The sequence below is a fragment of the Marmota marmota genome, unplaced genomic scaffold (genome assembly GCF_001458135.2).
Source record: "Marmota marmota marmota unplaced genomic scaffold, marMar, whole genome shotgun sequence".
Classification (NCBI taxonomy): Eukaryota; Metazoa; Chordata; class Mammalia; order Rodentia; family Sciuridae; genus Marmota; species Marmota marmota.
Genome location: NW_025999842.1, coordinates 32,881,492 through 32,905,182, shown reverse-complemented (window position 1 = coordinate 32,905,182; position 23,691 = coordinate 32,881,492). Strand labels below are relative to the sequence as shown.

Below are 23,691 nucleotides of genomic sequence, written 5' to 3'. Positions count from 1 at the left end.
CTTTCTAATCATCATGTGAGCTGCTTTCCTCTACCATATCTCCTACCATGTTGTTCTGCCTCACCTCAAGCCCCAAGGAATGGAGCCTGCTGTCTATGGATGGAGACCCCTGAAACCATGAACCCCTGAGTAAACCTTTCCTCCTATACAATTGTTCTGGTCAGATCTTTCAGTCTCTGTGGAGAAAAAGCTGAATAAAACACATTTGATAGTGTCAGCTCTAAGTGCCGGCACCATCCATCCATCCATCCATCCAGTTATCCATTCATTTGTTAATCTTTTAACATAATACTTAGTCCCTAGACAAGTGCAATTTAGTAGAAATATATTGTGAATGACATGGAATTTTAAATTTTCTAGTAGCTGCATTTTGAAAAGGTAAAAGAGATAAAATTAAATATAATAATATATTTTATTTAACCAAGTCTAAAATAGTATCATTTCAAGGTGTAATCAATGTAAAAGTCACTAAGACATTTTACTTTTTTTTTTACACTAAGTCTTAAAAATCCAGTGAGATCAAGAATAACTCAGTTTGGACCATTTGTCTTTCAAGTGCAAAAACACACAGGTAAATAGAGGTTGTTATATTAGTGAAATTTTCAATTGTATACTGAACTTGATGCTGAGGATACAAAACACCTGCCTTTATGGATCTTATAATCTAGTGATAAAGATAGGGAAAGAAAAACCCAAAGCAATAAATAATTGTAACTGATGCTATAACAGACCCAGGTAGAATGGTAAAATGGAAAATGATAAGAGCATCAGTTTAAATAGTACAATCATTATAAATCTGAGTCCACGTTTTAAACTGACTCTTTTTGGGGGAATATTTTGTGTCTATACATCTCAGATCTTGTCAGGGAACTGTGCAGGAGCTCCTCTCCTTATTCTAATAGCTCTCTCTTACATAACCCAACATGAAACTCATCAGATTCCCCAATCTCTCATCATGATTTAGTTAGAAACATTTCAACATGCCTTTTCAAAATCTCTTATAGAGAGCCGTCAGGGTGCTCCTGTCAGCCAACAAAGATGCAATTGGTTGCAAAACCAATATAGTAAGGGGATATTACATGAGATCTTATTACCAGGTGGATAAATTTCCACATTATGACTTTACCTGATAAGAACCTAACTTTTCATGATAGGAAAGTTGAATGGCAAAGTTGTTTTTCCTGGTGCTTATCTGCTTTAAAAAAAAAATGTAGGTGGTTATAGAAAGAATGCATAATGAAAGTAGATAAAAGGGAGAATATTGCTTCAGAGGTAGTAAAAGGAATAACAAAAACAGAGAATGGAGAAGGTAAGAAAAAAAGAAACATTAACAGTTTTTATCTATTCTTAACCTGATTAAGTTTGAAACCCTTCAAAAAAAGGTTCAACTTTTCCACACTAAACTCTCCAAGCAAGGTTGATCCAAGAGGGTAATTTTTAAAAAGCAGTTATTGTCTATTGAAGTTGCAGATAAAGTACACTGGCAAGAAGAGGGAGATAAGGTATTTTCTTTGTAGTCTAAAAAAAATAATTCTGATATTTCTTTAAATATATAGACATAGCTTAAAGAACCGAAAGCACTTTTCTTTAAAAGCTGTGAATCACCTTGAGATTTCTTTTTCTTTTAAAATTCTGTTTTGCTTACTGCATGCCTTTTCAGTGGTGATACATTGCTTTGATTGTTTAGCCCACTGATATCAAAACTACTTTGAGCAAATGCACTCACGTGTCATTGTTCCTTGGGCGACAGGGCGTACCCCAGGAAAGGCTCTTGGAATAACATTCTCGGTGAACCCAGAGCTCCCCTGATTTTTCATCTCTGATATAATCAATATTTGCCTCTGAATAGTAAACAATTGAAGTGGCTTGTGGGTCTACAGTATAGAGAGCGTACTAGATTTTAAAAATCTGAGATGCTGTTTTCACAAGAAATTACTGAAAACTACGGTTGTAACTCTGTGTTTTCATACTAGACACTTTAGAAAATGACTATAATTATATAGAGAAGAGAGTCCAGATTACATGGTGGGCTTTTTACACTTTAATTACAAAAATATATTTGTGCATCTACTCCAGTTTTTCGTGAAGGATTTAAACTAGAACAGCAACACTGGTCTTGTGTTTAGCAACAAAGGATAGTTCAGAGTCAACCATTGTCAATAACATTTTTTTTGTTGTTGTTACCAGAAAATGCAGAACAGATACCTCTCTCCCCCCCAGCATTTGACATTCTGGATTTTAACGCTGAAATATTTTGGGTCATCTCATTTCATTGAGATGTTTCCAGAAGGGGATTAAAAAAATTGAGAAGGGTGAAGCCACAGTAAAACTAATGATAGATTAGTGCTTTCTAAATTGGTGTTTTTGAATGAAATAAAAACTGTGATAAGGCAAAAACATCAGGAGGTAGGGAGCCACCTCTTTCTCCTGGGATCAGGAAGTATGCAGGGAACTTTGATTATGATAATAATAGAAAGTTTGGCATTAGAAACATCATCATATACTCAAGGACAGGAATTGGCCCTGTGAACAGGGAGTGCCTCTGTTGATCAAGTTGCTTAGTGAAGAATGAGCAGAATAGCTGGCAAAATAAATAGTAAGGGTGTGTGAAACCTTGTGTGTAAAACTTTGAGAAGTGACTTAAAGGAGTTTAAGCTGAAGTCATTAAATAAATCGTTGCTAAAAAAAAATAAGAATTTTATATCACCATCACTTAGGGAAAGGAAAGCATAATCCTAATAAGTTATACTCTGTATATGTATAATATGTCAAAATACACTGTACTGTCATGTATATCTAAAAAAGAACAAATTAAAACACACACACACACGCACATGCACACACATACTCACACATACACACACACAAAGAAAGGAAGGCACATCATAAATAATCACTGGTGAACAAATGAAGGGATGTTATTTAATTAAACAAATTTTACTATGAGTTCACCTATTTCTGGATATATAAAAAAAGGGATGTTCTAAGAATCAGTCCTTCAAATACAACTATCTGTGCCCCACCTGCATGAGGTTACTTCTGTTCCTCCTGCTGGGTCTCATAACTCAGATGCAGCTAAAGCCAATGGCAGGAAAGTGACAAGAGCTAAATATAGGCAGCCAGATAGGAGCACAGTTCTCACATTCTAGTTTTGAACTAGAACTCTAGCCTTTTAACTGTGGCCTGACAGAGAAGTACAAGAAAAAGAGAGAGAGAGAGTTTTAATCCTAATATGCTTACGTGAACAGAGTGCAGAGCAGCAGGGCTGTTTCAATACATCTTGTTAACTGAAAATTAATGACAACAGAATCTAAATCAAGGAGTTTTTTTTTCCCACATGTTCATTGAGAGCATGAATACTTTGCAAAAGTAAATCACCCAAGAGAGGAAAAAAACTCAGATTTAAAGATTATCATTGAAAGCTCACCTATGACTTCTTTTTATAATCTTAATTCTGATTGCCTTTTACATTTCTGAATTTCCAGTATATATAAAGTATTACAAAAAGAAAGGCATGTTATATGTCTTTGAAGAACTCTCAAGCCTAATAATGGAACAAGTTAAACATATTTTCAAATAAATGCACATTTGAAACAGACATCCAACCTAGATTTCATTTATTTATTCAGCAAAGCAGTGATACAGAGGAGCACTAGCAGAAGATAGAGTTGAAAAAAGATATTACATAGAATAATCTATTTATAAATATGGAGAGAGAAAACTTGGACTTTGCCTTTTCTTGAGGATATAGATCATCTAGACAAAAAAATACAAAAGTACAACAGCTCTCTTCTCATGGTTTCTTTAAGCTCACTTATATTTTTTAAAATTCTTTTTAATTTCTTGCATAGTGAAAGAGTGGTCATCCAGCTAAATGAGAAAATTATGCCAAGGCCGATCCTATATGCAGATGTTCTTCCCTTTGGTCAAACTATCAGAAGCTCTGCCAGCCTGAGTTTGTGTGGTCCACAGAAACCCTATTAAGCAAATTCTGGACCAAGCTCTAGTAAAGCAATAGCTACCAATATTTTGCTAGGAATCTTCTGTCCCAATAATCAGATCAATGTAAGATCTACATTTAGACATGGGAAAGTTTTATTCATTCAATAAATAACTAAGCAATTTCTTCATCAAAATATATTTTTCCTCCTTTAATTAGACCAACCCTCAATATTTCTATAGTAGTTAACTTTATTTCCACTAATGATTATCATTTATTATCAGTAATGATTATAACTATTTCCACTAATGATTATCATTATGTTTTTGTATTTTTATATTAAAAGTCGAGTTTTTATAAGCTTAGAATTCTAAAGTGTTTTATATAAGTAAACACTCAACATTTTTATTAAAAACTGATAGGCCACTACAATATTGCTTTTAGAAAGTTTATATTTTCACTGTCTTTATGTATTTCTTTGCTTCTCTGTATCTTGTCTGTTAATTAATACTTTATTTGATTTACAGCAGGGTGCCAGGGATTTTTTTTAGTTGAAAACATAGTTCTCACTTGTGTAGAAAACTGCTATCAGAGTAGAAATGAGAGTGCATATTAATAATAAACTTGGCCTTGGGTGTATGTGCATGCACACACAAATTGCACAAAGAAGGACTTTACCTAGAATTCCAGAATCATATATGCTTAGACATTAAAGGTGCTGGGAAAACATAGGGTCAGTGAATCTCAACCAGGATGAAGATTAAAACCACCTGTGCAACTTCTGGGGCTCAGTTTCTCTACCTCATATAAATTCAACTAGATCTTTGAGGATGGGACCCAAGTATTGGAGGGGTATTTGATTTTGTTTTGTTTTGTTTTGTTTTAAACCCAGATATATTCTCAAATGAAATGTCTAAAAACTTCTGTTTCAGTCCAAGATCTTTTTATATGGATGTATAATATAAGAATCCTTCAGGAAAAGAATTTATTTCAGGCCATAGGAGAACCTGGATTGGTAGCCACATCACCTGGCCCCAGTCAGAGCTATTTTAATAACAATCTAATACTCATATGCTTTTCATTTTTCATTTATATGAACTTTCCATTGATGAAATAATTAACAGAGAGAACCATGCATTTTTATTATAAATTTGACTGTGAACTAGAGAATTGCTGTCATGCAGTAAGTATATAAAGTAATGTATGAATTTCCTGCACTTTCTAGGATGGTTTACCTCCTTGCCTTCCACTGTAACTAAACAAGTCTTTGATTATTGTGAAGGACTTTTGAGACATATTTATAACCTGGATTTTATATAAAACAAGTAGATATCTTAAGTCAGTTTACCATATGTAAACCCACTTTTAAAGACATCCTATAAACTTTGTGTAACTCACTTTCTGAGAAACATTCTGAGAAGACAGCACCAATAACGTGGGCCCTGAGCCAGCAGAACTGAAGATATAGTTAAACATTTTCCTGTTCTTTGACATCTATCTTTTATGTGTATGTGAATCTGTTGAGCCCATCAAAGTCTAAAATATTTCAATTCAGCATAAAATTGCTGTACCAATTGTTACATGGCATATGTTTTATCTTGTGGAGAGATGGAAAAGCATATCTAAATGCATCGTGTCTAGGCTTAGAAGTAATGCAAATCTTCTGTCTTGCCTATGCCAGAAATAAATGAAAACGATAGCAGATAAAGGCTAGGAACATTTTTCTCTTTTGCACTCATGCAAAATGTTGTGTGAAGTGATCATCATCATGCATTCAGCATCCACTGTAAGCCAAACATTCTGTCATGGGCAGAGCATGCAGAAGGCATAGTCCTTGTACTTAGAAGACTCCCACAAAAAGACAGAAAAATTCAACCATTATTCATCAAAATCAAATAAACGAATATACTTTAGAATAGTTAGGAGTAAAGAACAGACATTAATTTTTTAAAAAACTCATAAGAATAGTCTATGAATTATGAATAGAGCTATGTACATTCACATAATTCTTCAACCAATTACAAGAATTCAATAAAGAATAATTTATCTAATTGCACAGTGTCTTCTCCCCAGAGGGTCTCTTTCTGGCCTACCAGTCACTGTTGAGTAAACACGGATGTTGTGAGGGATACACCAACCAAAGAGAAATCTTTGGAATCATCTGAATAAGTGACTTCTGCAATCACTAGCAGAATGTAGCATCCAAATCAACACAAATGACTTCTGACTCCAAGATTTCCTCTTCATTCTCAAAGCTCCATGTTGCACAGGTCTCTAGGTTTTCTGTTAAGAACTAGTTTGTGGGAGACAGATCCTCAGAGAAATGCACATAGGTGAGAAATCATACTACTACTCACATCTATCCATACCCTCCCCTGCAAATTTAGTTTCTATAGTTATATTCCAGTCCTGTCTCCTCGTAATGACCTTATTTTCAGATCTTCTTAATGGAATATTGAGATTTTCCAAGCTCCTCAGTCTCTCACTGGTGGATAAAATCACAGAAGGCTGATCATCTAAGGGTAATTATGGATGTGAATTTTTCACTTGTTTGGTTCTTACCATATACTATTTCTCGTTTCCTTGGCGAATTTTCGAAATTTCAAGGTAAAGTTTACTTTTTATCAATAAGAATTGTCATAGCTGTTCAACATCTGTTAATTAGACTTAGCCAAAGGGGAAAAAATTATTTCCATTGCCAGGGATGCAAGCCAGGGCCTTGAGCCTCTAGTCAAGCCCTCTGCCACTGACCTATACCCCCCAGCTGAGCCAAAAGGAAAAAACAAAGCTTAGATTTTTAAATCAATATTGAGAGGTATACCTACACAAAGTAGAAATAAATGAGCAATCTCATACTCTTAACAAAAGAAACCACTAAATAAAAAACCACCAAAAGAAATACCAAAGATTTATACTATAACTATAGAATATATATCAATTTTTGTGCAAGAGGACAAACCCAATTCTGTCAATATATTCAGAAGTTAATAAATTTTTAAAAAGTGTTTACCAAGTGAAATGCCCTACACATGAATATCAGTTATTCCCCTACATGAAAGATGCTTGTATAAAGAAGTACAGCATGAGAATCTGTTCTTCCATCATCTAGTTAACTATTCTCCCTTTCTCTCTCTCTCTCTCTCTCTCTCTCTCTCTCTCTCTCTCTCTCTCTCTCTCTCTCAGTAGAAGAATATGAGCAAATAAATAGTGCCTCTTCAGCCTACCTTTCAGAATTTAAGTTATGGGGAAAATGAACTCATGACTAACATCCTGGTGGATTTTCTTATTTTGCTTGAAAATCAATTGAGTATTAAATCATGATTCACTGGCTTCCTAAAATATCTGTTAGTACTCTGGGGGTAAAAGTGTAAAATAGCCTGCTCTCTGCTTTTTTAAGAGAAGTATTTTTAGTCACTTTCAAAATGCATTTCACCGAGGATGGTTCCTTTTTATCTTTTATTCCTTCTTTTTTCTTTTAATTTTACAAACTCCTCAACAGATTCAATACCCTGAGAAAACTGGAAAGTATTTATAACTGAACAACAGTCTATGGAAACCCAAAGGCAATTATTTCATGTATAAATGTGTCTCGGGCAAATTTCAACTTGTTTTTAAGAACCAGAAGATGAAGCTTGCTCGAGAATTTTATACAAGTATAAAATTTGCATTCTTTTATTTCCTGGTTTCTCAATTTCTGGATCTCTGCTATCCTAATCATGTCTACCTTTTTCCAGTTTGGAAGCCATTATCTAGCCACAGCTAACATGGAAGCCCTGAAGAACCATGTATGCCTGGTCCTCCTGTGTAGCATAGCACACTCCCACCCCTCTTTCAGCTTGTCTGTAGGCTCCCTTTGCTATTAGACTCCCTTAGGAAATATTCCTCCTATTTTGAAGGTCTAATATCTAGAAATTAATTTGTATTGGGGGTAACTATTTTCTAAAAATAATTGATCCCTACTCAGAAAGGCTTTAGCTGTTAGCTGTTACACCTACTGAATTTTTGCTTCTATTTTGAATATAAATCATTTCTAAAGAGAAATGTAAAATATTTGAAAATATGACAGTGACAATAACAAATGTCATGCATGAGTATTTGTTCATCTAACAGCCCTGTGTATGAAGGTTTTGCATATCATGCAGAACAGCTCCTTTATAATTAATCTGTGCAAATTATGTAGAATTGTGATCAGATACCTAGATCCTATTTCCCACAGTTCTGACAGCAATAATATATCTCCTTTTTTTCATTTCTAATCTTATAGAAAAATTGTATCCTAGCCATTGTGAGAGAAAACGAACTTCAACTTTTTAAAAAGGAATCGGAAATGAATTATCAGTATCAGTAAAGTCAGATACCCCTGAACCTCAATTACTTGCATAGCATTCTGCTATAGGATATAAAAGACATTTCTTGCCTTCAATATGCTTATAAGTAATTCAAAAAACAAAATATGAAGGGAAAATTAATAACGTGAGCCAGTTCTTGGGTTATTGAAAGACAATAGTTCATTCATTCAACAAATATTTATTGGGTGCCTAGTATGTATTAAGCATGTTGTTAAATGCTGTGTATATAAAAATGAGTTAAACAAAACTGTTTTTGTCATATAGACCAATAGGGATGAAAAATAATGTAAGGTTTGGATGGTGTCAGACCACTGTATCCTGAGACCAGTGGTAAAGCATTGAAGTTTTTTTAAACAATTTAATTGACAGTGATTAAATTTGTGTTTTTAAAAGATCACTGTAGATGCTATGAGTAAAATATAATGCAGAGGAAAAATCTATCTGGGAGACTGAAAGAAATCCTACAGTATTCTGGAAATTAAACATAGTCTTAGAGGTCGTGGTATAAGAGGAAGAAGGAAGAGAGGATGGAGAGAAAAGGATCAAAGTAGAGATTTAAAAATTATTCAGGAAGTAAAATCAAAAGGATTTGAAACTAGATACTGAGCCTCAGGGAGAAAAGAAGGTCAGATCTACTCTGATTCATTATTAAAAGTTTGAAGCCAACTTGGTTGTTGACTTTTCCAACTGACAGCTGATGGTTCTATTTACATGAACATGGAACATTGGAGGGAAGGTGTGTTTAAGGGGAAGGATTTATGGGCTCTATTATGGACAAACTCAGTTTAAAGAATCCTCAAAACATCCAACTTAAGATGTCATCTAGATGTAATCTAGTTAGAAATGACTGGAGACAAGAGGAAAAATATTAAGCTAAGGATAAAATTCAAGAGTCATCAAATGATATCATTATAGACCTTGATGAGTACTCTTATTAGCATATACAGTGGATAACATAGTGGTTTAGATTTGTATCATCTCATTATGAATTATAAGAATCTCAAAATGTTTCCTGAGAGGAGTGCTGAGTCATACTAAATAAATAAATAGAAAAAGATGAAATATGGATAAGAAAGCAGATGATTATTAAAGAATGAAATGTTATTACTGTTGTTTTGTTTGTTTGGGATTTTTGGTTGTTGTTTTTGTGCTGGGAATTGAACCCAGGGCCTTACCCATGCTCGGCTCTACCACTGAACTATGTACATCCCCAAACATTTTTAATTTTCTTTTAAAACTGGGTCTAAGTTGCCCAGGCTGGCCTAGAACTGCCAACCTCCAAGTAGCTGGGAATACATGTGTGTGTATACATAGAACCCAGCAGCTCTTGTGTTTTAAACAGAAGTAGGGTCCAGTGAAATATGTATTAAGAAGTCTTGAAGCAATTACAGGACATTTTGCAGTGTTTAGGAAAGTAGGAAATCTGTTAAGGAGTCTATAACAAAAGACGAGGAAAAAGATAGTGAGAGCCTGGGGTACAACTGAAGAAGAAATGTTAATGAAAGGGAGATAGTGAAGCAACAAGTGTGAAAAGCATTTTATAGAAAAGAATACAGGACACAGCAAGATAATAACAAAGAACTCTGGGGTGCTCCAATCTTTTCTACTGAGATTTCAAGTAATGTGATAGTTTGGCACCAAGGTAAAGATGAGATCCTGCTTCTCTCCTTTCTTAACACTGGACCCTCTTTCTTCAAAACTACCCTGACCTTGGCTTTTCACTCCATTTTGTTCTAATTAGTTACCAACACCTCGTGTCTCATTATTCTTCATTTGCACAACTTTTGGGGGAGTCAAAAGAAGGCAGATTCCCACCTCTGTCACATAAAGGCTGTCCTTGACTCTACAGAATGAGAACTTTCCTTATTGTAGATTATATGCCAAGGAGTTAAAAGATAGATGCCACAATAATCTTTGCAGTGACACTTGCTTTTTAGCAATTTTGGGGGTGTTTTGTCAACCAGAAAATCTTCTCTCAAAAAAAAAAAATAGAAAACTAAGTGGTTTAATTCCAGTAGAGTTCCCAAGTAACTGGTGTTGGTTTAGCTGCTTATCAATAACCAGGGCTGTAGCCTTATTTCTCTGGATATTTATTTACATCATGATGAAAAGACAATAGTTCTACCTATGGAAGAGAAGAGAGAAGGAAGCATCTTTCTGTTTATCTAAAAGCAATATTCTGTCAGGATTTCTTCCCAGCATATTTCACATAATTTATGGGCCAGAATTCGACCACTTTGATGTCTCTTTGTGAAACACAGCAAGGAAGAAGGTTAGGAATGGTTTTATGATGGTCAGGAAATAGGTCTTACATGAGAACTACTGTCATACAATGTATTCTGTGCTTGTGTGTGTAGTACATTCTTGTCACTTTATATTTGACATTTTTATTTATTTCTATGTTTTGCTTTCTTCCTACTCTTCAGGAAAATAATTACATGATTGAATACCAATTTTTTAAATAGAAATGTTTTATTCTCTTTTTCTATTAACCACTAACAAATTTCAGCTCAACTCATTCAACAAAGATGCTAGAATTTCAATTTTCCTGAGTAGGCAACACATCTTGGGTAGAAAAAAAATATTATTCTTGTATATGCCTAATTATCTTGGCAAGTGTTACCCATGTGAAAGACAATATAGCAAAACTACCAGATGATTCCACCGGGATTTAGTAGAGTATCCTATTTTATCTTTTACAGGGTATAATAGTTTCATATGAAGATGTATTTCCAAGAGACCTCATCAACCTTAACTTAGAGAGAAATTCAGCACCAAAATACAGCACCTGCACATCAAAAATAAGTAATCATATCACTTGATGCAATGTTTAGAAAAAAATAGTCAATTAAAGCAATAGGATTTCTACCAGTATTCTCTGCAGGCAGTATCATCATGAAATTCTGACTTCATAATGACATGAAATTTTAAATGACAACTGTGCTAAATCAGGGAGCAGCAAGCCCAGGCCAAGTTTAAATTTAGTAACAGTGCTAGTTTACTGAAAATAACCTTCTCCATGGATGATTATCTGTGAATTACAGGTGACCTACTGTTGGTTTTTCTGTTCTGTTTAGAGATAATCAGTTATCTACTGGCTTAAGCCTTGGTGGCTTCTCTTCTCATCTGCATTTCTGGTGTCCACCTGAGGAGTCTCCTTGGCCAATCTTAACACCCTTGGAAATTGAAGAATCCACCACATATATTCTTCTTGATTGTCTCTATCGTATGTTCAAAACTTTCTGGATGAGCACAAGGATTTGAAGGTAAGTGAATTTTGGAGGTAACTCACATATCTATGTAACTTTACATCAAAAGTGAAAAACATTTAAAAAAAAAAACATATGAAAGTTAAAAGCAGTTGTTAAAGGTCAGAAATAGAGCTGCCTATGTGCAGTTCTACAGAAAAAAAAAAGAGAAAATAAATGAAATATAATGTTTAAATTGTTGAATGTCATGAATACATAAGAAAGGCACAGTGGAAATCATGGAAATCCAATAATCATTCACACAAAGAAGCATGACATACAGTGGTTCTTGGACTTTAATATGCCTAACAGTCACATAAAGGTAAGAGAAAGGTCTTTAAAATGCTGATTTCTGGATATACTTCATGGAAACTTTAATTCACTAGGGCTGAATTATGGCCCAGGAATCTGCATTTTTACAGTTACTTAGCCTTAAGTGATCTTGGTGCATTTGGGTCTAGGACCTTAAAGAAACATGAAATTGGAATTCAGAGTAACATATTTTTCATTTTTAAACTTTATGTTAAATTGGACTTTTATAGTATTTGTTTCCTTTAGTCACGAGAATAAATAAGGAAGGAATGATTTTAGCACAGAAGCACTAAATTAGTGCTCCCTTTTAGCCCTCCAATTTGAAATATTAATTCTCTTTAATATTTCCTCTTTTCTTAGATTTTAGAACCAGTTTAACTTTTTTTATTTTTAAATTCATTTTTTTTGGTGCCTTATAATTAATTATACATAATACAGGAATTCATTATACCATATTCACGTATGCACATAGCATAATTTGATCTATCTCATTTCCTGTACCTTGCCTTTCCCTTTTCTTCTCCCTCCCTAATTTGCTTGGTCTACTCTTCTGATCTCCCGCCTATTATTATGATTATTTTAATTAGTGCAATGTATCATATATTTAATAGGACTCATTGTGGTATATTTATACATGGACCTAGCTTAGTTTGATAGATTTCATTCCCCAGTACTTCCTCATGCCCACCCTCATTCCTCCCTCTACTCTACTGATGTCCCTTATATTTTCATGAGATCCTTTCTTTAAAAAAAATTTAATATTCTCTTTTACAATTCAACATGATGAGCTCATTCCCAATTGCCCCTGTCTTTCTTTCATAGTGATAACCCTGGTATTGTTCTCCTTAGGTATCACTCTGTCCTGTGTAATGTTTTGATTTATTTAGATGCTTAGGGTTATTGAATGTAATTATACGAAATGTCTAGAAGATAAAATACAATGAGTTAGTGCCGGGGTTGGCCAAATATTCTTACATTTTGAGGGTTGCATTTTTTCTCTTCAATTTGAAAACTCAGGCCTAGACTCAAAAAGAACAGATCTGCTTAACACATTTATCATTACTTTTAGTTGTTTGTAGACAAGAACTTAGAAATCATGTGGTATATTTATGACCAGTTACAAGTGCATTTAGTGAATATCACTTTCTTGTATTTCTACTTCCTATCTCAATTAGCAAATTTTTCATCATTGGTGTTTTAAGTTTTTAAAAGTTTTAATTATAATCTACATTCAGATTTTAAACTGTGATTGTTCCTTAAAGGTTCGATGTGATATTATTTTAGAGTAAAAAAATGAAATTTTTAATCCTTTTATTGAATTTCAGGCTTAATGACATTTTTCTCTAACAGTCTTTGTATGCAGTTCTTCACATTGTGTCAAATTGCTTGGCCATAAACTATCAAAGGCAAAAACAAATCCCTTCATCAGAAGGAAGTGTATCCTTATAGTGTTAATTAAGCTACACATGTTAGCTATTATTATTAAACATAAAAATTGATTATAGTCATCTGCATAAAATAAAAGAGTTTTTGTCAAGTAACAAAAATTAAAGATTTACAAACTTGGATTAACAATACTAATAGTTTCACATGCATTTGTTATCAAAATTGTTCTGAATTACATGATAATTACATGTGAACATAAAATGCTAAAATTTATAGTACAAACATCATAAAAATCCTACAGAGCATAAGTTATGATTGAATAAGTTCCTCAAAGCTTTTAGTGCAACTCTTCTGTAATACTTTAATTTCAGAAAAACAAAGAAACTACTTTTTCTATTTCCTATCTCTCCATATTTCTCTCACACATGTTCTCTGTCTTTTTTTCTATGTTTCTCTCTTTTTATTACCTTTTATTCTTTTTTTCTTTTTTCTTTGCAGAGGAGCAGGTGGACAGAGAGTAGAATTGTGTCCTCAAGCAAGTCATGTTCATTATCACTGGTGTACTTACCAGTGTGTTTTTAAATCGTGGTTCCCTAAAGACACCTTACAACACAGTTTCAGGAATCTTGAGTGAGGCAGTCTAAATATGCAGCACATAAAGTCTACAACATATTACAGAACCTTTATAGAATCGTAAAACCATAAAGTTTTAGATTCGCTGAGGATAATTGAGTTCTTGTAGTCTGATCCCCTCATGTATGATGGCATTCTTTTCTCCTTCAAACTTGTCATAAAAAAGTCTCACACAAAGAACAGTAAACAATCTGGTCAGATATGACTGAGCAAGGAAACCTAAGTGAGTATTTTTCAATAATGATTTCTTGGGTAAGAATGGTAGGAGAAAATTTCCCTCCACGACGAAAGTTAAACACATGAAGAAAATACATAAGTACTTATAAATGTAATTGAATTTAAAATTCTTAGTTATTTTCCTTGTCCCTGTGTAATATGTAATGTCATTAATCTAGAAATAGAAATAGCAAGTTTAGCTTTAATTCAGGCTTGGTCAACTTTACCTGAAAATCTGATATTGAAAGTGAAAAAGGACCCAAAGTAAGACACTGCTTTAGAACAGAAGAACTATCTGGGACCATCAGCATAAGAGAAAGTAGACTTACCTATCTAAAAAGCTCTTGGGAGCATTGTGAAATTGAATAACAATAAAAATCTGTGGATTATACATCTTGGGAGCATTGTGAAATTGAATAACAATAAAAATCTGTGGATTATACAAACAGATTAGAATTTGTTTATTATTTTCAATTTAAGTTGAAAAGCTATCAAAATTTATATAGTAAAAGTATAATTTATTACTAACACTCAAAAATAGTCATATTTTATATAAATAAATACAAGAAGCTACAAAAGCACATTATAGTATTGCCCCGTTTTCATTTAAAATGTTAGAAATGAAAAGGGAGAAAATCTAAAGGAATAAAAATTTATTTAATCACAATATTGATAGTTATCCTCAATTGATAAAATTATGGGTGACTTTTTAATCTCCTCTTGGGATTTGTAAAACTTGTTTTCCTAAAGCATGATGGATCCTTTTTTTTTTTTTTTTTTGGTACCAGGAATCGAATCCAAGGTTGCTTAACCACTGAGCCACATCCCCCTTTTATTTTTTATTTTTTTTTAATTTATTTTGAGAAAGGATCTCACTAAGTTGCTGAGGCTGGCTTTGAATTTGAGATCTTTCAACCTCAGCTTCCTGAGCTACTGGGATTACAGGTATGCAGCACCGTGCCTGGCTTAAAACATATATTCTTAAAATAAGTTTAAAATGTTTCTGAATACGTGGAACAATTCTCATTTATCTGGAAATTTTACTTCTTAGCACTATAAGGAAATCCTACTAGTGGTTGTTTAAAATAACACAGCAAGGCTCTCCTGCATCTTATATTAATATTATTTGAATATAAGAATAGTACTTCTAGTTAGAGCAAAATAATTTTTAGATATAATGTTTTATTTGTAGACTATTGCAGTAGAAAAAAAAGTTTTCTGTTTCCCTCTTCATTAAACACTGATAATATAGCAATTCATTCCTTGGAAATAATCTTTAGTTCGTGGATCTGATAATTCCAATGTGCTTCCAAGAATTTTCTAACCATGGTAGCTTGTTTCATTTGGAAGATAATTTTATGTGTTTGGTTATGTTAGTGTTAATATGTCTTTGTTCTTCAAATCTCTAGTGTAACATACGGTTAGTCTCACCATTATTACTACCAGCTGTGGTTGGCCTATGATTTTGTTCATTCTGTCTGATTCCAAAGTAATTAGCTCTTTAGTTTAATGACAATATTTGTTAATTGGCTTTTAGGGCCAAATTCTGCTGTTAGAGAGTGGGTGGTGTATTTCAAGATAGAATCTGGCTCTTATGTTTTAAGCATAAACTGTCTACTTTTATTTCAAAATAATGGTTGAGAGAGTTTGAGGTAAGAAAGCTAAGTCTGCATTTTCTGAAGTTTCTCCTGTCAAGAAATAGAACATAAAAGTGACAATTTATGTATTTAACAGCAAACCTACTGAAAGTTCTTTGATTCAGCTATCCCAAGTGTGTCATTCCACAGTTGGAATATGGAATGAAATGATAATTATCAGACTCTAGGTACTTTTTTTTTTTTGTACTGAAGATTGAACCTAGGGATGCTCAACCATTGAGCCACATCCCCAGCCCTTTTTATATTTGTTTAGAGACAGGGTCTCACTGAGTTGCTAACTGCCTCACTAAATTGCTGAGGCTGGCTTTGAACTTGCATCCTCCTCTCTCAGCTTCCTGAGCCACTGGGATTACAGGCATGTGCCACTGCACCTGGCAAAGTACCTTTTTTAATGTGGGGCATAAACTGAGTCTTTTATGTGCAGAGAAACATTTTGATCTTTGTGTTTTTGGAAGTCCTAGTGAAGTGGACAGTCTTTGCCTGGAAGTCATTAGTGTTCTCAGTCTGACTCACCTTCCTGATGGTGGCCTGACCTTGAGGAAATCTCTTTATGTTTTTCTCTGCACCCCAGTTTCTTCAAACTCATTTGAGGCCCTTGTATCAGGTGATCCCAGGGGTCCTCTCTAGCCATGATATGATAACTACAGGGTGCTATGTGGGATGTGCAGGGATGGTAAGGAGACCACAATGATTTATACTAACTGAAAGAACAAAACTTTAACAAAATGTTAAGTCTACTGGTAGGTACTTTGGAAATATTTTGTCCTTCTTCTTCAATGACTTGTTTAAATATTTTTTTCAATGACTCATTATTTTATCCTGGAAAACAAAAAATATTTGAAACATTTTATATAGAAAAGACTACAGGCTACTCAGAAGTTTTCAAGGAGGCACATTTTATCAACTTAAAAAGAAGAGACATCCAACAAAGAATTGGGTGCCATAGTAGATTATAAATTTGCCATCATTATGGAAAAAAAGCATCAATGGCTGCACTTCAGGTATAAAGGATAGAGGCAAATACTCTGCATGCACAAGAATTCAGAAAGTATTCTCCTGAGCTCCTTTTGGAAACAGCTATTAGCCAGACAAACTTGGTCCAACCAAGAAATGACTGTAGAAACTACTACAAAAGAACTGTTCATAAGTGTTAAATGCATTTAACTCTAGAACTAAACATAAAATAAATATGGAGATGAAGGTGACAGACCAGAATGTAAAATCAGAATATCCTGACAATGAAGAACAAGAACAACTAACAAAAATCAGGAGGACACAACAGGAAGAATTTTCTGTAAGGAGAACATTAGCTGATTGCTTTTCAGTATCTGTGAATCACTAGATTTCACTTAAACTTGACAAATCAAATTACAGAAATGTTAAGTGTGCCTAAGAATATGAAAGAAGGTTCCTGGGAAGGTATAGTTATTGCCCAATATTCGCTGGTAAAGAATGGGAGGGAGGGAGAGGAAAATGTGTTACTTTTCCTATTTACTAGTAGGAAAATAATAAATATTCTAAAGATATAAAAGATCAGAGTTATTGTGTAAAGGTATAAATTTCCCACTCACTAAATGTTTCTAAAATCTACAAATGTTGAGAAAGAAAACAGACCCTATAATGAAGTACTATTTCAGAACCTTTTACAGAAAGCCTAAAATTTTATGAGAGAATATCTTTGTCACCTTTCGTATTGATAAATGTAAAAAATACATTTATTTATTTAAATTTAAGTATTTTCAAACTAGATCACAGTATAAAACCCAATTTTAAATGTATACAAGAATACAACTAAGCCCAGTTATTTAAAATTTTTTTAAATGAAAAGATAGGCAAAGATGTACTCAAAAAAATGCAACCTCAAAATATTAGAACTAAGAATCCTAATATCCAAAAAGGTGAAATTCAGAGCCAAAAAGTATTAACTAAGACTAAAGAGGGACTCTAAAATCAATGCCTGTACATAATGAAGACATATCATAATTTTGTTGGTTACCGTAACAATTTATTCAACAAATAAATTTTACTCCTTAAAACAACACAAGAAATAGACCATTTTTAAGGTAGTGTACTAAGTCAAAATGTTATCTTCTGTATTAAAGCAAAGTATACTGAAATTTTATCTTCAAGACCAAGTATTTCTATATCAAAAATAATGAAAACTGCCTACTAACAAAAATTTCTTGCCTAGTCACTTCTTTTTAAAATTATCTGCAAAAAGGGGTTACAAGCCCCTTCTCTTTTTGAAAAGAAAGATAGCAGCCTTGCACTACTGCTAGAAATGGATACATAAAATTTATTTGATTTGAAGGCAAGTGAAATGTTCAGAATCCCCCCCCCCACCCAAACAGGTATTCTTAACAGCAGGATATAATTTCAGAGTTTTTGCAGTCAAGAGGTTTCTGCTGAGCAAAAATTCTCATTCAATTTAGGAATGCAGATTATAATAATTTTCCTATCCTTCTCACAGCAGGTTTCCTGCCTTCAATTTGAAGACTCCTAAGTTCAGTAAGAAACAACTAGGTAACTTCAGGTCCAGGTAGCACATCCTTTACACACAGTCTATTAACTCAACTTACTTACATTGCAAAGCTGCTTGGCTTCACTAGTGAAATGGAATACAGTCAAATTGCTTTGCTAATGTAATACCTATTTGTAATAAATGCAAATTGGTTTATGATGGCAAACTTTGTAGAGCATGAAAAATTATGAAGGAAAAACCTTATTTTTTTCTGACCTAAAACTATGAAGAAATGTCATGTATGTTGGCATGTGACACTTCTATTAAAAGGAAAGGAAAATATATTCAAAAATGAAACCTTAATACATTGACCTTCACAATATATTACTTCATAAAAAAAATTTAATGAACCTATAATATTTTATCATAGCATTTTTCCTAGATAGCATATTTTTTCTAACTTATATAAATTTTCTCCAGTTTAATTTCTTTCTTTCTATTAGATCTCAACCATGTGGATCAAAATTTCCTTACATTATTTTAGAAAGTAAAGATAGTTCAAATATCATCTTTTTTTTGCTATTAGAATATTCATAGTTGTATAAATGCAATTGAATTTACATAAAATACACAGTACTCTGGCATAGATCACTAAGACATTGGTCTTATCCTTTAGACAAGTAAATTTAAGATGGCTATTTTATCAAGTTGGCTAAAGTCAAATTGATAATATGGATGTCAGAGCCAACATTTTACAACCACAGATTGTTCTCTCCATGACCTTGCTGAGGTCGTTCACTTTGCTCTTCCATCATTCTCTCTTCCTCATGAGTACATCCACATTGTGTCACGACAGCTATGTGTTCACTGTGTCTAACCAATATGGCCAAATGTAATAATTTATTTTTATAGCAGAAAAAATGAATGTCTACCTAAGTTCAGTAGGAACTTTATGAACTATACTGACCTGACTGTGTGTGTGTGTGTTCCTGTGCAAAGAGCTGTACATATGTTATGCATTGTATAGTGACTTCAGCTAAGAATCAAAGCCCACAGATGGATACATTATAAGTCAATACGTACTTCATTTCTTCATTCATTCAGCAAATGGAACACAAATAGTTAATAACTGGTATGTGCCAGACTGTTCTAGAACTTGAGATTCATCATTGAACAAAACAGCCAAAAACATATCTGTTTTCATGGCATTCTGTTGGGGTTTGGCAGATAGTAAAAGATTATCATAACAAGTAAGTAAGTGAGTTGTAGAATATCATAAGGTATAAAATATAAATAAGAGCTAAATAGATAAGGAACAGCACAACAGGATGTGGGAAATGGGATCCACCCATCACGTTTGCACTAACTCTTCTAGCAAATGATTTTCTGTGTTCAGTCTGGTTGTCTTAAAATAAGAATATGTGGATTCAATTTGGAGGGCAGAGTCGTTACTAAATGACTATTGCACAAATTTTTTTTTAGTGATAATCTTGATGCTTATATTTGAAATTGTTACTTTATAATTTCCCCAAGTTAAATCAGTTAACCACATGCATTTTCTAATGTTAATCTCTGTGTTTATTCATTTTTTTAATAAGTGGTCTATGAAGAATTATTCTCTAAGAAATTCTTTGGGACTTCCAAAGGGATCAGACAATGAAAAAAATCATAAATTAATATTTCTTTCTTTTTTCTTATAGTCTATAACTCATGGAGTCATTTTAAATTACCATAGTGTCAGTAAAACTACAGTCCTTGTCAGTAATGTTAAGCTAAGCCCAATTAGTTCTAAATGACCCAAATGGCAGGTAAGAATATGTTATCTTATAAGATTAACTTGGATTTGCAGAAGTGGAACTATTGAATAAAACTCTCAAAAGTGAGGACTAATCTTTAAATTCGAAAACATAGCTTTAAAAAATAATTCCTAAGTTATTTCATTTTATGGTGCCACTTTAGGAAATATTTTCATGCTTGAGCAGGAATTCTAGTTCGATTCCACCCTTATCTTCCAGATGTGAAAACTGAGTCCCAGGGAGGATTATTTTGTGAAGGATCAGTGATGTATGCAGGTACAAGAAGCCAATTAATAGAACTGGGACAGAAACTTGTTTTTGTAAATCTCATTCTCGTCTGTTTTTCATCAGACGAGTGAATCACCTTAACCTGAGATTTTCCATGTCCTGTTATCAAAATAACGACCTCCTGAGAAGTAGGAACGGTTGACGATTTCTTTGAATTTCACAAAGTGATCTGCTTAGTGAATGTGCCTCATAGATTTAAAGACCTCTTTTGCACTACTGGAATGTTACTTTTTCTTTTTTAATAAGAATGATCTTTTGAGATTTTTTTTCTCTGAAAAATAAATGAAATTCTTAATAAGCCATGAAATGACTTACCCATTAATCAATATATATGGCACACAAATGAAATACAACTATATTATTTTTCAATGAATGATGGGAGGAGAAAATGGTTAATAAACTGCTGAGTTTAGGAAACACCTAAAGTACCATCTGTGCCCTGGATTCCTCAGAGTTCTTAGGAAATGATACAGAGTCATGTGAAAACTCTCTGAACCCTCATAAGGGAAAATTACATAACTCATTGGAAAATAATTTCGGTAGATTTAATAGACCAGAGGGGTAATATATTCAAAACACAAACACTGTCTGCTAAGCCTAGGGAGTTTCATATACAACAAAATTAAACAATTAAAGCAATATCAATTTATTTTCAAAGATGATTTTTAGCTTAAGCATTAAAATACATCTTAAAACATTGTACATTTCTTTCTTATAAATTCTTATAAACAGGTTCTAAATTCTCTTGTAATGAAGGATATAGCCATCGCATTATCTAATGAAATGATGGAGGTTTCTCCCTGCACAGAATAGAATTTTCATATGTATTTCCAGCCCTACCATTTATTAAACCAATAGAATTTAAATTTTTTAAGTAAATTAAAAAGTATGTATAACATTAGACACAGGGCTCCATCTGATTGATGAGGATGATTATAGAAAGCGGCAATGAACACCTAGGGTCCGGAAGACTTAATGAGCACTTTGTGAACTTTTCAAGGTTTTGATGGTTTTGTCCGATAGTGAGAAACAGGAAAATAATCCATCCAGCTTTTACTCCTGTTATTGTAAATCATATAAGACAGTAAGACTAGAAGCTAAAAACCAGCTCTTCTATCTGTTCCTATATCCACAATGCTCTTTATTTAAAATTTTTTATTAATGGGTAAAGTCAATTGAAATTTATAATTTTAAACTGGAGCTGATTCTTATTAATGCTGTGGCTTTTAGCATTCTAGCATTAGGAATGTTAGACAAAATGCTTCTTATTTTCAATAACCAAAAATAAGCTAATATATTTCAGATTACCAATGCAAGAAAAGCTATGAAAATAATTAATTTATGCTTATTTTTGATTGATTGAGTTCATTTTGTCTAAAGCCCTTAGTGATATCCTTGGAAATTTCTATTCTTCCTTTCTTTCTCCCTCTTCCCCTATGAATATGGATGTGATTTAGAAGGCAACAGCATTTTTTGCATATTTCTCCCCAAAGGAACATTGTTTTCCCATTTTTAGTCCCCTCATAGATGAATTGTCCTCTAATCAGCAAGGGGATTAGTCGGCCACTTGTCCCACTCTATCTAAACCTTTGTGGTCCAAGAGTGTTGTAATTTCCTCTTGGGAAGAGTAAAATTGAACATACCTTTGCATTTCACTGTCTTTTCACACATTATGTAAATTGCAAAGAATAAAAATAATGTGATTGGAAGTATGGTTTGACAGACAATATAATGCAATATAACATCAAAATACTTATGAGGTAGAAATAGTGCCTTGGGGCACCACATTTATTGTGAATGACTACTTGCATTTACACCTTTTTGTGTAGAGTTTATACTTGCATAATAAATCATGCACTATGGAGAGTAGAATTGTTTTTAAAACCGTCTACTTACCACTTTATGGGTAACAAAGACATGTCAAATGCAGCTTCAATCTTTTTGGAGAAGTAAAACACAGAAGCGTTAGAAGTCAGATTGCACAGGAATTAATAATAACAGAAATTTCTATATAGTGTGACATACCATTATGAATTCTCTTACCTTTTATATGTAAATAAATTCAGTGCACTCAGAAGATTAAGCAAAAAGGGAAAAAGAGAATGAAAAATAGAACCAAAAAAAAAGTCTTATTCATGTTTTGACAACAAGAATATATTTCCTAATGATTTGACTTTGGACACTGGAAAGTGAGGTGTTTGATTCTCATCAGTAATCAAACAATACAACCCTTATAGGCCTAATCAGGACACTGCATTTCCCATTTCTTCAGGCTTTTGAAATCTCAGCTCACCCTCAGCTCATCAGGAAAACGCATCTTTCCTCCAAAACTTCACCTACTGATGGGCTTAAGCATCCTTTCAACCAAGTTGTCCCCTTTTCCAAAAGAAACACAATTTTCAATGTTGAGGTTTTGAATATTTTTTAGTTTCTGAAAAAAAATATTCATACTAATGTATGTTTGAGTAAATATCAAAGACATTTGTCACTGAAACAAGAACTAATTAGTTTAGGTAATAAAATTAAAATATTCTTTTTAATTTCATTTTGTATTTTGACATCAAGAACTTCCACTTATAGGAAGTATAACATTTAAATATGTAGCTTAATGTTTGTTAGAAACCTACAGAAAGATAACTTGAATGTTTAGGCTAACCCTAAACTCATTTTAATGCAAAGGGATCAGGAAGTCCCATTTTTTTCTAGGTTGGTGGTACACCAATCCATGGTTGGATTTCCTGGTAACATGCAAGGTGGTATAGGATAGTAATTAAGGATGTAAGCTTTGATATCAGAATGCCTAAATTGAAATCCCCAATTTTGCTCTTTACTGTGTGACCTTGGGAACCCTCAATTTGCTAAGTCTAAATTTCTTCATATGGAAAATGCAGATGTTAATATGCCAATATCAAAAGACTATTGGAATTAGAGATGATTCATGTAAAGTCCTTTGTAAGGCTTAATAGGTCTACACTGCCTTCATTTTTACCACTCTACATGGCCTCTCTTATTTTCACCAAAATGAAGTCATATCATATAGCACTGTAAAATCTAATTTGTTTCATTTAATTGTTTCCATTAACTTGAAAATGAAATCACATAAATATATAACTTTATAAAATGACACACATATATATAATCTATATGTAGACATAGCATACAGATAGTGAAAATATTCAAATGATCTTATTTAATAGAATACTTTCACTCTGCAGACAATGGTTGCTTTATACCTGCAGCTTTGGAATATAATTTAAGTGGCAACCTAATGGTTTTGTCATCATAACCACATAAAAGGTCTGGCAAGAGGCGTAAATTTACACATATGGGCATCTTTGGCAAGGCCTTCCAGTTGAAATTGAATCCACCCAACAAGTTGTTTCATCAAAACATTGCCTGGAAAT

General features: G+C 33.2%; 1 protein-coding gene across 3 annotated transcripts in view; it reads left to right on the top strand.

Annotated features, from left to right (window-relative positions):
• Nucleotides 1-11,288: 11,288 nt before the first annotated feature.
• The window catches only part of Hs3st5 (heparan sulfate-glucosamine 3-sulfotransferase 5), a 159,636-nt gene continuing 147,233 nt past the window's right edge, over nt 11,289-23,691 (top strand). For all 3 annotated transcript variants that reach the window (XM_015500373.2, XM_048791541.1, XM_048791492.1), the window contains exon 1: nt 11,289-11,555. The gene's annotated coding sequence lies outside the window, so the exon portion shown is untranslated. The remainder of the gene's footprint in view (nt 11,556-23,691) is intronic.